At 38.9% G+C, this 17,469-nt stretch overlaps 1 long non-coding RNA gene across 1 annotated transcript; it reads right to left on the reverse strand.

Annotated features, from left to right (window-relative positions):
• Positions 1–10,902: 10,902 nt before the first annotated feature.
• On the reverse strand, positions 10,903–16,798 carry LOC138064485 (uncharacterized). Its single transcript, XR_011137745.1, has 4 exons — positions 16,688–16,798; positions 16,075–16,294; positions 15,578–15,645; positions 10,903–11,204 (listed from the first exon to the last, which is right to left on the reverse strand). It is a non-coding gene; the product is annotated as an uncharacterized lncRNA (long non-coding RNA).
• Between the last annotated feature and the right edge of the window lie 671 nt (positions 16,799–17,469).

The following is a 17,469-nucleotide window of genomic DNA, read 5'->3' on the forward strand; positions in this document are numbered from 1 at the left end:
TTTACTAATTTTATTACTTAATCCATTAAAAAGAAACACAAACATGCTGGGGAAATTAGACGGTATAAAATCTCTCCTCCTCTTTCCTGGATTTAATAAATCTGGTGAAACATGACTGATGTGCCTGCTGAGGGGGCGGGTGATAATGACCCTACAGGAGCTTTCTCTCCATTCTCAAAGTCTGCCTGCACTAAAAAATAGTAGGTAAAAAAACAACCACAAGGCTAGTAGGTCTAAACGTGCCACAGCAGTTAGATCTATAGTGCATGGGACCCGGTTAGAGTTACTCTTTAGCAAATACCTCTCCGGCTCGCATTGTGTCAACTTCGGGTTCTCAGCATTTTTTTCTCTCTAATCCATTTCCTATTGGGTTGCATTGCTTGTTATTATAGCTTAGCCTAAAGGTCTTCTCCTCTTTGAGAAACAAATAGAACTTGAAAGCATGTTTGTCGTCTTGCTTGTTTAGTGAGCGGTCTTGGTAGGTTTTGTACCTTGGCAAATTAGTTTATGGAAGATTTCTCTTTCAGTTTTTTCTAACGTGTGCTTTAGGAAGATAGCTTGTGCTGTGCTTCTGTGTTAGGAAGATAGTTTTCAAGAGAAAGTTTTACACGATTGCTTTAGATGGATAGAAACTTGCCGCAAAGGAGAGCTAGGTCAGGTTGTTAGCCATTTTTGCCATGTTTTCCAGCCTTGGACTCCCTCTCCTACTGCAAGTAGCTGATTCTCCTCTAGCTGCAGTCCTCCTGCTCCTGCTTCTTTAAACTTAGTCTGATAGGAAGAAAATGGACTTCAGACTCCAACAGTGAGTCTGCTAGTGCTTCTGCTATGTAAATTAGGTCCTATAGTGACTTTACCCTGTTATTATTTAGCTTAGAAAAAACCCAAACACCTAGCAAAATATAAACTGCTGAGGTTTCTAAAATCTGTAACTTGTTTGTTTTATCAAGGAGTAGTGTGATACGCTTGCTCTGTTTAATGTCACTGATAAGACAATCTGTAGTTCTCTGCTCCCACTCTTCCACCACTCAACTTTATGGGCTGGAGAGAGGAAATGAAAAGCGAGGATTTAAATACATGAGTGGAAAAAGATTTTGTTAATTTTCACATCGTTATTACCCTTCATTTCCCTTCATAAAACTAGCTTCTATCAAGATGGAAATATATTTTATGTGCTGTCTTTTTTTCCAAGCTGGGAAGTGTCTCTTCTCATTTGTTTTACTGTGTTTTCATCCTATTCTTTTCCCTATCTTGAGTTAAGCACCTTTCAGGTTACAAGGGAGTTTACCTCTACACACACATTGACCCCATCATTTTATCTGGTGCATCTCTACAGAGAATGACCATAGTGGTTAATTTCTGAATGGAAACGAGCATCATCAGTCTACTAAACTGAGAATAACTGATGCAAACAGCCATTGGACAGCTTTTATGGATAATAGCTTCAACTGTAATATAGGAAGGCTGATTCTGAGGCTAAATAAGCCCCATTGTCAATACTATGCAAAAATAGATGCACATATTTTCTGTAGGAAGTTGCATTCAAAATGTATAACAACATACTTAAATAAGATTTGCAGAGCTATGAGTACAAGGCATTACTAATTGAGAGGCATTTTTGCTCCTTTAATTTTCCCCACTTTAATCTGTATTATCTGCGTGTCAAAAAAAGATAAGTTACTGCTGCTGGAATTAAGTTTTCAATTACTTTGCATTAAACCTTTGAAAGCTATATTTCTAATAAAGCCACAAGCAGCCCTTCAGTGCGCTCACAAGAGGTTCTTAAATATTGTCAGAGCGTAGTTGGAGGTATTTGAAATTTCCCACTAGTGGTGGTAAAGCAGTTTTATCATTAGCCAGGTTATTCTTCATCGCAATTTGCACCAGCAAGGAAAAAGAACGGTACCATACTGTGTTGATAAAATGCTTTGCTGACAGCAGACGTGCAGCCGGCACCGCAGTTACTAAGACAAATGTGACAAATGACATTACTGAACAAGACTCGAGTTGCGCCCATGAGGTCAGTGGGAGGATGCGTGTCTGGGAAAGTCGCTTGGCCTTGACTAATGGCACTGCCTGAAGAACTTCCCAGTCACTTGACGTTAAGACATCACAGAAACCCCACGTGGATTCCTGGTTGTCAGGAGAAAAGGACCAGAACATTAATCTGTGTTACCCTCTCCTAATGAACTGGTCGCTTCAGGGTATGGCTCTGTAAAGACTGTGTGACTTTTTAGTCCTTTTTTCGTGCCTGAACGCAGAGCGCGCGGAAGAAAAAGAAAATCCTTGCCTCTGAGGTACAGCAGTTTCTTTTATGCTGTCCTTTGTGCCATTCCCAATAGTGGAATCTGTTCACATCCTGCTTTGTAAACGGGACGTGGAAAGGTTGTCCCGCAAAAGGTGACTTTGGCTTCAGTCCTGCCCACATGTGCAGATGAGTGTGGCTGCAGATGTGGGTGGTTCCTCTCCGCACAAAGGTAGAAGAGGTGAAGAGGGTCAGGCCAAAATCAGCTACTATTTAATATCACAGAGCCCATCCAAATTTTCACTGACCTGAAAAGATTGCTGGCTAGAGGGGAGGTGTGCGGGGCTGAACATATAGGCGTGTATGGGTTCAGCACAGGGCCTAGTTGTACATTCGTTCAGCAGCTCTGTTGCATACAAATTAATTTGTCTTTGTAGTGATAAAGGAAGTTCTTTTTGGTGCTGCAGGTGAATTTTCTCCCTCTCCCTCTCCCTCCCTCTCTCTCCCTGCCTCTCTCTCCCTCTTTCCTTTTTTTTTTTTTATATCTCCTTTAGTGAAATGAATCTACTAGTTTCATTTGCATCAGAACCAGTTCCTTTATTTCTTGTGTTTCTAGATCTCGATGAAGCTAAAAGTGCTGAAATGGTTTTTTTAGTAATATGACTCCGTGCTGCTAGAAGAGCAAAGAAAAAGAGCCCAGTTTGCCTGATTGCAGTAACAAAAGGCTCATTCCAAGTCTCTGATTTTTTTTTTTTCCTCTCCCCCATTCTCCCCCAAATCAAAACTTAGTCAATATGTGGGTTATTTTTCTTATTTCAGTTTGATTATGTTGATGCTGTGCACTAATAGCAGCTATAAATCCAACAACTTTTATTTCAGTATTTTACATATTATTCATCATTTTGAATCTCTGTCGATTTTTTTTTCCTTGGGATTTAAGGATCGATTCATTACCCCTTCCCCCTCTCCCCAGCTTCCCAAGAACTCACATGCTTGTTCTTTTCTCTTTCCTCAGCCCACCTAGGTGCATTAAGATATGTTGCTCTTATCTTTCTTTTAAAGAGCATTTGTCATGATGACATATAGCTAAAGAGAACTACTAGACAATACCTTACTGATTATTTAGCTCAGCAATACAGATTAATCAAGTGATCCTGTAGGGCTTGGCTTCCGCGATAGTATGGATCCAGTACACATTACTTAAAAGCCATAGGCTTGTCTGTTTGTTTGTTTGTCATGCGACTGTTATTTGATCAATGCGCATACGTACCTATCTTACCTAAATGGGTATCTTTGTCACTTGATATGGTTCTGCAAGTCCATCCCAAGTCGCGTGGTCAAGCATGCAATGTAAACCCTCATCTCATCTGGCTAGACACAAACTATGTGCACAAAGTCCTCTGGGAAGAGGGGACTCATGAGTAAGCCACAGACTGAGTGACTTGTGGGTGCAGATACTATGCTGGATATTGGCTATTCTTGATTTGGCTGCACAGGGATATCAGGCCGATCTCTTCTTCCAAAAGTCGAAGGCAAGAATTTTTAAGAATACTGCAGAGTTCACGCCACATTTACTGAATCATTTGTAAAGTTTCCTTCTGTGGACTGGTCCACTCTCATAATGGTTGCCTTTCAGTGCAGCGATACAGATAGATGGTCCTTCAGGCTAGCCAATTCTGGCTGTCTTTTGACACATGAAATATTAAGTGCACATATGCAATGACATGATTCATGAGCGCTACCCTCCCAATACTGATGGAATGCCAGCAGGCAAGCCAGTAAACACGTGTAGAGAGTATGTAGGTGTTTTCAAGCAATTGCACAGGCTTTTTTTTTTTTTTTTTTTTTGGCCTTGAATGCAAGCCGTAGGATTGGATAAGAATACAGCTATGATAACTCTGCCCTGGGTGCCCCTCAGCAGTTGAAAGGGATGCTTTGAGTCAAGGACAGAATGGAAAGAGCTGGAGCACACAGCTCTCCAGACAACTTTGTTTAACTGAGAAGCCCCTTAGGGGTTGCTTGCTTCAGAAAAATTTAAAACCAAACCAGATTATGACGAAGTGAATTACCATTTTGCTTCAGCAATTACTTTGAGACAATCTCAGCCAGACCACAGAGCAGTAGGTCTACAGAAGCTCTGCACATTGCAGAGCTAGAGGTTTGGTTCAAAACTAGCTTTTTCTCTTTTAATATATTCAGTGCCTTTAACATGATGAGTTATTTTTCTGTAACCCACATCATTATTGTTTTGATTTTGAAAGAGCGCACCGAGAGTTAATAGAATCTCATTAATGAATGCATTACATTACATCTTTTCTTATGCCTGTTGTTTCTTTTCTAGGACTAAAAGTGTTTTATGAGAGGAATGGAAATAAAGCACAATTCTTCAGTGCACTAATACAGTGAAGCTTTGTTTACTGCACTGGCATTATCTCTTCTTTTCTTTACAAAACTTTGCATGGTTAAATGTTATCTCCATGCTTAGCTGAAATAAAGGTCAAGAAAGCAGTGTGAACAGTTCTGATGATTAGAATATGAGTGTCTGTGGTCTCTGCTATGATTTGGTGTTATGAGGTATCTGCCTTTTGTGTAAGCACTTATATTTAATATCACATTTTCAATAAAATGCTCCCACCATGTTTTGAATGGGATCTAAGTTGGCAGCAAGGGAATAAGAAGTCAGCAGAAAGGGTGAAAGAGCCTGAGAGAAGTAGGGAAAGGGAAGGCACCTGGCAAAAAGCATTTGAAGAAAAATGCAGTGAAATAGAGAAGTGCAGATGCAATATAAAAAGAGAAATAAAGAAGAAATAATCAACACAGAAGGCAACAAATTGACACGACAGTTACAGAGTGTGTTTTCCTCTCTGAAATATAAAGTGCTCCGTGAGAATGGCTGCGCATCCTAACTTCACCAAAAGCCAAAACAAAGCTTGGAAAAGCTGAAATGACTTGACTGAGGTCAAGGGTTGAGAAAGGAATAAGTGGAGGTTTGCATCAAAACACTGTGTAATGGATGAAAAAATGATAGGAAACAAAGTAAAAGGTGACATTTTGCTGATAAAAAAGACAGCACCAGAGTGCATGAGCTGACTGTGATAAACTTCATTCTGGAAATTCACTAAATGCTTTTTTTTTTTTTTTTTTCTTCCTTTGACTACAGTGGGAGTTTGGTAACTAGTTTAGATGTCTTAAAATAGCCACTTCAAGCTAAACTTAGGTGAAATTAATTCTACCTCAAAAGTTTGTAATTTTCAGTGCTACTTTACTTGTAGGTCTATTAGTCCTTTTATAAAAATGAACATATAGCAAATTATAAACAAGTTTCTTGAGCCTCTTTGAAGTTCATTAGTGCCATTTTCATCTGCAGTGTATTTATCTTGCATTATAGCTACAATTCACTTTTACTTTTAGCATTTCCTTAGGCATAACAATTAGATTTCTTTTTGAGTAAGTGCATTTTACAGAGCAAAAGTGAGCTCATTGTTCCCTTGACTTGCTATCGTTATCACAGCTCAGCTATGTTTCATTTTATTATGTTCAGCAATCCCAGGTCTATTAAAGAGTCTCCTCAAGTGAAGCATTTGCACTTTATGAATTTTGGAACATAATAGAGTATTTCATACTGGTACATTTGGGATGACTGTGATATATGATACATACATTTCTTTTTTTCCAGAAATTTTGTTTTCTCAGTTTTAATTGCATTGAAATATCAGACAAAAAAATTCTTCATCCACCCTGCGATGGCGATTTATCCCATTTACATTAGACACTGTTTTAAGATGGGTAACTCATTCACCGGCTGAAAGTACCTGTCTTTCTCCATTAACGAAAGAGGCAATCTAGTCGGTCAGTTTAGACCAGGCACCTCTCAGCTGGCTAAAACTAGGCGAGTTAAATTAGCCTGTAGTTATTGTTGACCTGGTTTATGGGTTATGTTCTTGTTCATGCACAATCTGAAAGATTATTTATTTGAAATAGTTTTCTGGTTGTACCAGCATAATACTATTTAGTGCAGTTACAGCTATGAAACTACTTACTTTGTAACTGGTGTGAATGATACAGTAGACATACATGGTAGTAGAAAGGAATTATAGAACCAAGTCTAAGTCTTGTGTTTGTAAAGTGGCTTAAATATCTAATATCTAATGAACTCCTCAAAAAAAAAAAAAACTGTGTGCCCACTTGACTGAAAAAATTAAGCTAAAGTGCTTCAAAAATAGGAAGTGTATTTTTTTTCCTTTGTCTACAGTGGCAGAATGTTAATATGATTATGGTAATCTGCTATTGATATGAGTATGGTAGACTGTTCTCATCAGGTATCGGGTAGTTAGTTATGAAGTGTTTTCTGGAATCAGTTAATACTGGTGTCCAGATAGTATTGTAGATCTTAACCATTTTACTTGCAATTCAAGCTGCTTATACAAGACTCCTGCCTCTTTCCTAGGTATATTCCCAGGTATTTATCCAAAATTTATTTTTTCTATAATGAGAACCATATAATCACTCAGTGATTATATGGTCTGTGTCTCTGTGATTTGTTATTAAATTAAGATTAATTTTATCCTTAAAGACAAAAAAAAAAGGCTCAAAAAATGAGTGTCAGTAAACTCTATGAGACCCAGGACAGGAGAAAAGGGTATAAGCTGCATGCTGACACCATCCATGCCATTCACTGTTTCAGACAGAGAAGTCCCTCTACGAAGCCTAGCTCCTTCTCAGAGGTAGAATCCCTTCTGAGAACTTTCTGGCTCCCCATGAACTGGAGTGCTTTGTTCAAAACCAAGCATTTAAATATGATATGATCAATGTAATTTTGCAGATGGAATGAAAGTGGAAAGGGATAAAAGGCATCAAAAGAAAGGCAAATGGTCCTCCCCTCCTCCCCTGAAGTCCTCCTCATGCAAAACAAAGGTTCACAGACTAGAAAAAATATTTTCCCACTGTCTGTTTTTTCTTTGCTGCCCTTTAGGTTCTGGGTGTACTCCTTGCGTAGCCTTCCTGATGTTGTCGGCTACAGAGATCAACAGCCAAGGTATGTAAAGTCTGGAAATAAACTGCGTGTAGTTCCATGAAGAAAGACTACAACGGGATGTTTTTCGGACTTCAGACAGTGTTGATGCAGGAGTCCATGGGTCTTTATTATAAGTTTGAGAGATTTACAGCTGTCATTGCTATTATCCTTAGTATGGTCCTTCAGGGCTTTCTGAGCAAATTTATTCTTCCCTTGTCCTTAACCTCTGTGACTGCAAACTGGTGTGAGTTGTCCACAAAAATCAAGGGGGCTTACTCAACAGCACAGAATAATCATTTTTTAGGAGTAACATATTATGACAAAGTAAGACAAAGTTAGATGATAGTCTAATAAAATTTTCTACCTCTGCTGCTTGTTACCTTGACTCATAAAAGACAGAGGAACTGACAGGTTAGCCTGACATCTTTCACAGGCTTTCTTATCTTTCATCAGTCTCAAATGCTACCTTATCTATAAATTTTGTTTTGCCTCGTGAGCACCAAGTGACAGACTTTGAGCCGATGCAATCTACATGTTGCTCTTCAGTGCTAATCCTCGCCATGGAAAAGAACCAAGAAATGCTCTTGGTGTTGTTTTAATAAGAGGTAGTGTTGGCCTTCCCGTTCCCATAGACCTCGTAGGCCTCAATAAATCTACTTTGTAAGTCTAGTTCTGAAAGCTGCATCTGATACCTAAAGGCTTAAAATCATGAAACTCGGTTCAATAGTAAGAGTTAGTCAGGGGTGAAAAACAAGGATTAAGGACTACAAGCACTTGAATCTAAATTCAGGTGAAAGAGTTGATCCAAATCTGGCATAGAAACACCAGATCTGGATCAAAATAGATATGAATATTTTATTAATTTTTGCCAGACCATATGTTCTTTGTATTGCGCTAAATGCATTGCAAAAACATTCAATATAACGCTAATGCCATTGTGATATGCCTGGAAATGTAAGGTTGTCAGACAAATTCTTCCTAGTTTAAGAAAATATCTGTGTGAAAGAATAAATAAATCTAATTTCTGTCTTGAAACTGACAGGAGCATTTTCTTCCTGCAGGGCTGGTCACTTGAGACGAATATTGGTCTGACAGGTTGACTCTGATTGCCCGTTACTCCATGTCATATCTAACCTCCTGATCAAACCTTATTTGCATGGGAAAAAAAAGGCTGCCAGGGCTTCAGAACAAGAGTCTTTAGGCAGAGAAGGCAAAATTTGGACTTTGCGATATTATTGCTTAATTGTTTTCTCTTTGTTCCAAGTAGCTGAAAGGTCAGTGAGTTTGGAACTCTGCCAAGGAAAAGGGAAATGGCATAACCAAAGATAAGATGACTCTGAGGAAAAAAATATTGTGTGATGCTTCCGCTCGGGTGAACAATAAGGGACAACTGGTTAAATAAATACCAATAATAATGCATTTCTGTCTGAAAAATAAGGTCAGAGCTGAAGCAAATATGTGACGGTACCTTCTTCTATGCCTGGGTGGGAATGGCATCTTAGAGAGCTGTGTCTCTAGCATGTTTGTCTGTCGTTATGCTCGTGATTTTGCAGCTACATAGACTTCCTGCTAACAAGAATTATACTGAAAGATAACTTTGGACAGAACAGTTGCAGGGAACATCGCATGCATGCCGAACAATCCTCCAGTATATTCTTGGTTATCGCATAATGATAAATGGTAATCTAATCTAAACAGAAGCAATGAATTTAATAGTTACATAAACAAAATGGAGGTAAAGACCCATTGGACAGAATCAGGTATCTGATATCTTTTATCAGCTTCAGTTTTCAGAGGAACTGAACTATCAAATGAAGGTATGTAACAGATAAATATTTTCAGTGGTTCTTGACAAACTTTTGAATAAAGCATTTCTTTTGCAAGTTGTACATGGAAAAATAAATCAAATACAGGTTTTTTTTTTTTTTTTTTTTTTTGCATTTTAAGTATTCCAGCCATGATGGAAATGTTTAAGTAAAGAACCTCAAATCTGTCTTTCCAAATCTACTAGGCAATAATACGTAGTACAGCAGTATAATATTACTTCACAGATCACAATTACTTAACGATTCTTTCATAAGCAAAATAAGATATATTTATTGAATCCAGTTCTCAGAAGATGTTTATGATATGTTGCCCGTTTCCAGGAAATTCCTAACTAGATCAGGTTATTGGAATCTGCAGTCATCTTTCAAATGTAATTCAGAGATAGTGTGATGCTACATAAATGTATTATTTTTGTAAGAGAATTTACACAGTATTAAATCCTGAGGGGAGACAAACGTCTTCTGTCAGCTACGGATATAAGTTCTGCATCTGTAAATTTGTTCGAAATGGGTTTTAATTACATTGGGAAAGTTCAGATATAATGATAGGAGGTATTTATGGTGTCCCAATTCTGACAGTAAAAAAAGGCAGGCTACACACAGTTACAGAAGTCTTTTTAGCCTGTTCTATTGTGCATTTTTGAGGTGAAAATCTTCTATTTAAAGTATTAGTGGCAGAAATGAAGGAAAAATATTACAACGATAATTCTTGCCCAAATGATTCCACTGTCCTCGCTTTGTACTGCCATTTATCTGCTTGAGGCCTCTGCTGCTGTTGGTTGTTTTCATTTGTAAAGTGTTTATAGGAAAACTATTTAATATTAAGACGAGATTCCTGTTCTGGTTCATTCTAAATATAGCAGAGTGAAATAACCTACCTGGCTCATTTCTCTGATTTTTTTTTTTTTTTCCACTTAACTGATTCTGTAGTTGCTTGCACAACTGTCACCCGATTCATTTTGGCAGTGTTATCTTTTGTTCCTGCTGAGCGTGTTTATATTTATCTCCTTGTGGATTTCCTCTCTCAGGACAGCTTCTTCTCCCCAGAAGAACCACCTTCTGGAGCAGGAGTCTCGTGCTGAACTCTCCTTGGCACTGCACGGTAAGAGAGTTAAAAAAGAGGGGAGAGAGGGAAATGGTCAGTGGTAACACAATGAAAGCACTGAAAGGGAGGTAAATTCAAAAATTCAGAAACTATACTCCCTCAGATTTCACTAGATTCTTTGTCTTTGTTTGGTAGAATTAAGTTTTCTTCAAAAACCCAAAACAAACAAACAAAAAAAACCTGGTGAAACCGTGCCCTGGTGGCATGTGACTTGATCCAGTTATTGAGAAACCCTGGGAAGAGGAGGGGGACTTCTGCAAAGCATGTTAATTTGTGTCTCCTAGCATGGCACGGTTGACTGGTTGGCTTTTATTTGGCATGGGGCGTTAGCTCCTCAGCAGACCGTTTGGCATTTCAAGCCTGGGGGAATTTGGAGAGGTGCCTAACAACCGCAGAAGGAGCATGAGTGGCTTTGCAAGCCTCGGGCCATCTCTGCAGCTAGCATAAGTCCTCTAATAGGGACTTTCTCCTGTTCTCTTTCTGTGTGGTTGGCAGGAATGAACAGGACCGTCTGTTTTAGGAGGGACTTAGAAATGCTTTGCCTAATTTTCCTGCAGCTGTAATTTTTTGCAGAGAGTCCTTTCCCTGTCCGTTTTATACGATGCTCTATTTCTTTACATTAGGCTCCTCAGCGCAAAGACGTGCCTTTCACAATCGTAGCCTGAGCCAGGATCTTCCAGAAACTGCTGCGTTTTGTACATTATATGAGGCTGTGACAGAACCAATTCATAGGTCAAAGATGACAGGAAACAATAAAATGCAGAGCTCTGAGACTTGGCAGGAGGCAGGAAAGGGTAAACACTGGTGCCCTATAGCAGCTGTAGAGTAAATTGAATAAACAACTGCTGGTTCAGTCCTGAGACAGGGTTGCGGTGTCTCAGGTGGAGACTTCCACTGCGGTGCTCCAGGTGCTCCTGTTCCCCGGACCACATTGCTAGGGCTACTGATGTGACGCTTGCTCCTTTGTACGCCTGTCACTTTTCTTTCAAATGGCTTCTAAATATAAAGAAATAGCATCTGGGAAAAAAGAAAGAGCAAGGTATTAGTATATTTTGCAGTTCTCTGATCAGGAGAAAGTGCCTCTGGCCATATATTTGTGCATCAGATAGGTAGAAAAATATCCTTTTTAAAAACAGCCCTGCTGGCTGTTTAAAAAAATTAAAAATGAACAAATGTGCAACATGTGCATATAACCAGTGTGACTTGGGTTTCAGTCCGCAGACAAGCTTGAGACAAACTGCAAGCCAGTGATGGCAAAACTTCACACGTTCAGCGGTTTGTGTCAGTCCAGATATGTGCCTAAAGGGATGACAACGAGCAGGTCTTTTCTGAAACTGGGTGTTTAGGCTACAAATCTTTCAGGATGAGCTGTTTTCTTTCACCGTGCGTGAGATGCTTGCTTGTAAGTGCCTCAGTAAATATTACTGCAGCAGAAGACATGTATCAAAGCCTGAGCTGTACTGGGCCTTTTGAATTTGTGGCACTGTGGTAGTTCTTCACACAGCAAGGGAAGGGAATAAGTGGAAAACTTAATTTGAAATAATTTAGGGAAAAAAGTATGTGCGTAGAAACTATAAAGCTCATTTGCCACGTGCTATCTAAGCTTAAAAAGAAAGTGCTTTTATAGATGTAGTTTTATATATATATATATATATATATATTTTAACATTTTTATTTATGTGTATATAAAATAATAATATAACAGACTGTTCTCTAGCAGTTTCTTGGCATATCACTGCTCCTGTTAGAAGGTTTTTTTTTTTTTTTAAATGTTTGGTTGGCTTTTTAAACAGGCTAGGCACAAGCCTTTAAATCAGAGTCACAGAACACAGTTACAAGAGTACACCTTTTTGCTGTTCTCGACATACATACTCCCAGTCAACAGAAATAAAAATGTTTCGCTTCGTGTCGGAATAACTCTACTTCTGAGGATATAAAGCCATGTATAGGTTCTGAAAAATCTGTTCATTACAAATTATATGAGTTGCTTGACTGATTGCAAAAAAAAAAAAAAAAAAACTGCGTACACAATACACAATCTTGATGCAGCCAGCCACTGCAGATGCCAAAGTGTATTGCCAGTATGCTTTAAACAATTAAAGTTCTGACACTTTTTGTGATGAAGATCAAAAAACGTTCTTCACTTTGCATCTACATATAAACTGTGCTCTCTTTATAAAAAGGGTCTCACACACACGTTTTTTTTTTTTCCACTGATTTTTAGCCTGAGAAATTTAGCCTTAACTTTGAGCTGCTTTTTTCCTGTTTTGTCTTGCTTGTACCAGTAATGTACCAGTAATGTACACCTGGTCTGTTGATCAGATTAATTTCCCACCTATACTTTGCAATTCAATTGCTGCTGAATTATACCATCAGCAACACCTGTGCATAGATTTAGAGTGCTTAACTCCAAAAGAGACCATCAGAGTATCTGTAACGAGTAGGTAACTAGATTGTTCATTTCCAATTCAGGCAGCTACAGGGCTGCTCCAAACAGGTAGTGAGCCCACCCACTTGGGTTCGACTAAACTGTTTGGTCCTGAGCTGAACTCTTGTGAAATCAGTGCTTGGTAGTATGGGCCTTCTCCTTGGCACATGTTTTTAGTGAATATCCATTTTGAACTCATCTTGCTCTTGGACACTGTGTTACCTGAGTGCATCGTCCCACTCCTGGCTGGATCTGCTCTGGCCCCATCATGACTGCAGGGCAGCAAAAACTTTCCTTCGCCAGGAGGAAAAAAAGCTTTTATCCTATAAGCAACTTATCTATCAATTTTTTTTTTGGGGGGGGGGGGGGGAGGGATATGCTGAACAGTTCAAGTTCTTTAAATTGATATAAGGCTTTTTCTTTGCCCTTTGATTCTTTTTTTTTTAATGACGCTATGCATTATTTCTGGTATTTCAGTATATCTTTTCTAAAAATGTGGGCATCAAAAAATTTCCTAGGTTGACCTCTTAACGTTATGTATAGAAGTAAAAATCATTCTCTTGCTTCCATTTCCTCTACCTATTAATACCTTTTTTAGCTATAACAGTGCAAAGGAATCTTTTATGTTTTTGAGGCGTGTTCCCCCCCCAGCCATACTGAATTCCTTTTTATTATACATGTGCCTTTACATTTGGTCATAGTAAAATGTTTTTTGCTTGAGTTAGTCCAGCTTACTAAACAAATCACGTTGCCCTGTCTTCTCATGTAAGAAAAAAAATACTGCTAGAAGACTGCAAATGTTTGTGCAGTCAAGATCATCCCATCTTGTTCCTCCTAAATACTGGCATGCCACAAGCACTTTTCTATTACTAGAGCCGTTACTTCCAAGAGGTCATATTGATTGGAATATATTAAACAAACTTTGCAGTGATGCTTAGTTGTCTTTGTCTGATTGATAGCACAGAAATAAAAATTACAAAAAGCCTGGGTGTTTCTCAGCATTTTTAATACTATCAATCATACCTCATTAGGTTGTAAGTCAAATGCAATAAGCCTCAAAGGAGTAATGTGAACCCTGTTTTTTCTGTGGGAAACTGAGACTATCCAGAAAATAAAATATAAATATATAAAATATATATTAATGATGTATAAAATAGAAATAAAAATATAAATATATAAATATATAAAATATATACTAATGATGTATAAATAAAATGTAATTGCTAAGTGAAAGATTACCAGGTAGCTCCTCATTTGAGTGTAGTTTTTACAATTAATGAACCAGCTAGTATTTAAGATTTTATCTAGGATGTAGCAAAGGTAGTAGCAAATGCATTCAGCTCCATGAAAGCACTCTATTTCACTTTTGAAATAATATATCTCTCTCGAAAGCTTATGTTGTCTGAGCAGCAAAAAAATCAATACTCATTTTAGTGCAGTTAGTTACTCTCAGAGTTTTTTCCTTCTACAGACTTCATGAGTTTTATCACTGAAGAACATTGGACAAATGCTCCTTGTGGACAAATTCCAAATCCTTACTCTACCTGATTTGTTTCTTTTTTTAATCAGTTTTCACTTAAGTGTTATGTTAAAGTTGCATATTAAGCCTTTTTTTTCTTGTTTAAATGATTTGTTTTTTCTTTAGTTCTAGTTCTCTCTCATTTTGGATTGATTGTTTCACTGACTCTTTTCTCTCAAGTTCATTGGTCTTTTTGGGGAGTAGGAGGGGGGAGAGCTGCGTGCTGCTTCCCTCGACCTCTGAAGCTCTCTGCTACGGAATTTATTATAAAGGCGCAGCAGCTGTCATCTTCCTCCAGAAAAGCATTATATGGAAGTGATGAAATGTTGCTTTAAAGAAAAAAAAAAAAAAAAAGGCAGTTTCCTAGAAGACACTTATTCCACTTCCAAGGGGTAACATACATAACTTTTCATGATCTTTTTTTCTGATGGAGTCAGATGGTCTCTTTGATAGATTATGTGAAGATAATTTTTGTATAGCCAGTTTACAGTCCCCTGCAGCTTTGTGATGAAAAAGCTGAAATGGCTCTGCCTCAAGAGACCATGGCCAATTATTCATTGTGCATTGTGCCTTTCACTATTTTGAGGCCTTAATCAATAACATGAAAATAAGTATTTGCTTTCTGGTTTTCTGTGGCCCTGTTACACTGAGATTAAGCTAACGGTTTTAAATAAATTGAAGACTGCTTGACCAAAAGCTGTCAGTTTGTTTTTTAACATCTTGAAAAGTTAGTAACCATTTTATTTTTGATTTTTACAGACACTTTCTTCTGGATCAAAGCAAAATACTCCATCAGCATACAGGCTTTCTATTCTGCCAGAAAAAAAGAGCTGAAAACAGTGTTCTCAGCTGAACACGTGAACAAGGATCTGATACAGAAGCCTGTAAATAATGCTGTTTCCACAAAAACATTAGCACTAACTTGTGTATCAAATAATTAGCTACGTAGAGGCTTCATCAATACAATTTAGATGCCACAGCTGATGCTCAGCGTGAGATGTTTCATTGCGGCCGACACACTGAATGAAGAGATTCAGAAGGCTCAGAAAAAGGCCAACTACGACCCTACTACTGTGTCTCCCCTTGAAAGATTAATGCATGGTCCTCTGAATAAACCAGAACTTTGCTACCTGCACAAAGTGACCAAAAAGGGAGATTTTAGACAGATAAAGGTGACTGTAAATGGTGAATGAATCTTCAGAGGGTTAGCTTTAAGACAATGTATTACCTGAACCTCTCCTTTTTGCAGGCTACCCTGTGCTGCTTTGCTCCTGGGACTTGCCCTGTGGAGAAATATTCACACCATGAAGTGGGAGCCTAATGGAGATGCCTTTTGCTGGCACTCCAGCCGTGCTTCCTAATTTTCCTTTTCTGTTTGTTTATGTATTTTTCTTTGTATCGGACTAATGTAATTGCATTTTGAATAAGTGGTCTCAAACTTACCGATATGCCTGTCCTTTCCTCCTTAAGTAGGCCACACAGTCCTTCAGCGGCCGTTCCTTTTCTGCTTCCTGCAATGGGAGAAAAAAATAAAAATAAAAAGCAACTTTAACACGACGGATGCCTTATTCCTCTGAGATGCCACCATGCCTATTGAACTCAAAGACCTAGAAATAAGCATTGCATTTGCTTTTTCTAAGTGATCTAACAGGCTCTGCACAATTCCTCAGTGAGCAACAACCGGTGCCAACTCCCCTCAGAGCTAGCGGAGACGCTGCTCCCAAACACACATGGCCGAACAACGTGTTCCTCGCCCTCCCTCCGGGGGCCACAGACTATGCAGAGGCACAAAAACCTTTCTAAACTGAGTCTGCTAAAGAGAGGTACACATTAAAAGACTTGAGAAACTTTCTGTTTAAGCTACAACATAGCCAAAAATGAGTGTTTCTGAAGGCTAGTAAAAGACGAAGATAAATCTAAAGGTTGCAGGGAGACTTTACCATGAAGTTCAGTGCTTTGTTAAGCAGTGAGATCCACCTCCTGTTTTCCTCTTCTGGCTTTCATAATGATGTGAGGTGTTTTTTTATTTTATTTTTCTATATGTAGGTCATTAGGGCTCTTCGAACACATTTTCTGCTCTGAAAACAACTTCAAGTATGCTTTCTCATATAGTAAAAGCCTGCTGCTTCATATGTTTTTTTCTCCTTGGGTTTGGATCTCCTGTACCAAAAAAAAGCACGTATAAATCAAACTGAGGCCAAAGGAACGGAAGGAAAACAAGCAAACAAACAAAAAAAACCCACCCCACTTCCAGAATTTTGAGTAGGTTACAACTGAGAGCCTAGAGACACCGATTGAACTGTGATACAGCTGCTTCGCTCTGACCTCAAGTTTAATCCTCCTAAAGGTAGAAATTCCCGTTTACTCACTAGCAAAAGATAAATACGTTGCCAGGTCCAACAGCTTTTCCAGGCAAGCTGGCTTTTAAAAATGCACGTGCATTTGGTAACAAACTAATTGCACGCCAACAGAATCCATCTCTTTTCTTGTATCTCCTGCCTTATGCTATGTAGATTGGATCAAAGCAATATCTATTGTTTAATACAAACTCACCTCAGCCCACAGCAGCAGTCTACTGTATAGTCCTCTGACGAGCAAAGGCATCTTTTCAATACTATTAGAGCAGTCCAGACACAGATAATTTTTTTTTCTTCATGCTGAAGGTCACACCGGGGGGGGGGGGGGGGGGGGCAAAATGGCCATGCATCAGCTTCCATACACTGCATCCTGCAGCACAAGTTTGCCATGCTAATTGACTAACCCACTACACAATGATCTTCCTGCATCTCGCCTCATTTAGTGTGTGCGCTGGGTGTATTTTTTCCAATGAAAGCTTTGCAAGCTAAATACTATGTTTTGGAGACCAATCCAAGCACTAACCAGTAGTCACGTTTTCTTTAGCGGACTTTTCCTATGCAGTATGAACAGCAGCACCCCCCCCCCCAACCAACCCGCCATCACGTACTCGTGCTCAAACTCCTAAATAACACGGTTCAAATACAACACGATCCCAACGGCGCATGCAAAGCACGAACGCAGCCAGCAGATCCTCAGCTAGTGCAAACTGTCACCGTCACGTTCCCTAACCGAGTATCCTGTCCCAGGATGACTAAAAGCGCACCGTCGCCTTGCAACAAGCGTAAGGACAGTGTTTTCAAACCTCGGTACGCAGCTCTTCAGCCGCACGTGGTATTTAGACTCCAAATAAGTGATGTAATTTTTCAGGCAATGAGCACCTATAAAATGCATGACGGATAGCTGAATCAATGGAACACATGGAGAGCTATTTAAAATGCTTAATTATGTGTTTACACACTGACTTGATATCAGCCACT

The sequence above is a fragment of the Struthio camelus genome, chromosome Z (assembly GCF_040807025.1).
Source record: "Struthio camelus isolate bStrCam1 chromosome Z, bStrCam1.hap1, whole genome shotgun sequence".
Classification (NCBI taxonomy): Eukaryota; Metazoa; Chordata; class Aves; order Struthioniformes; family Struthionidae; genus Struthio; species Struthio camelus.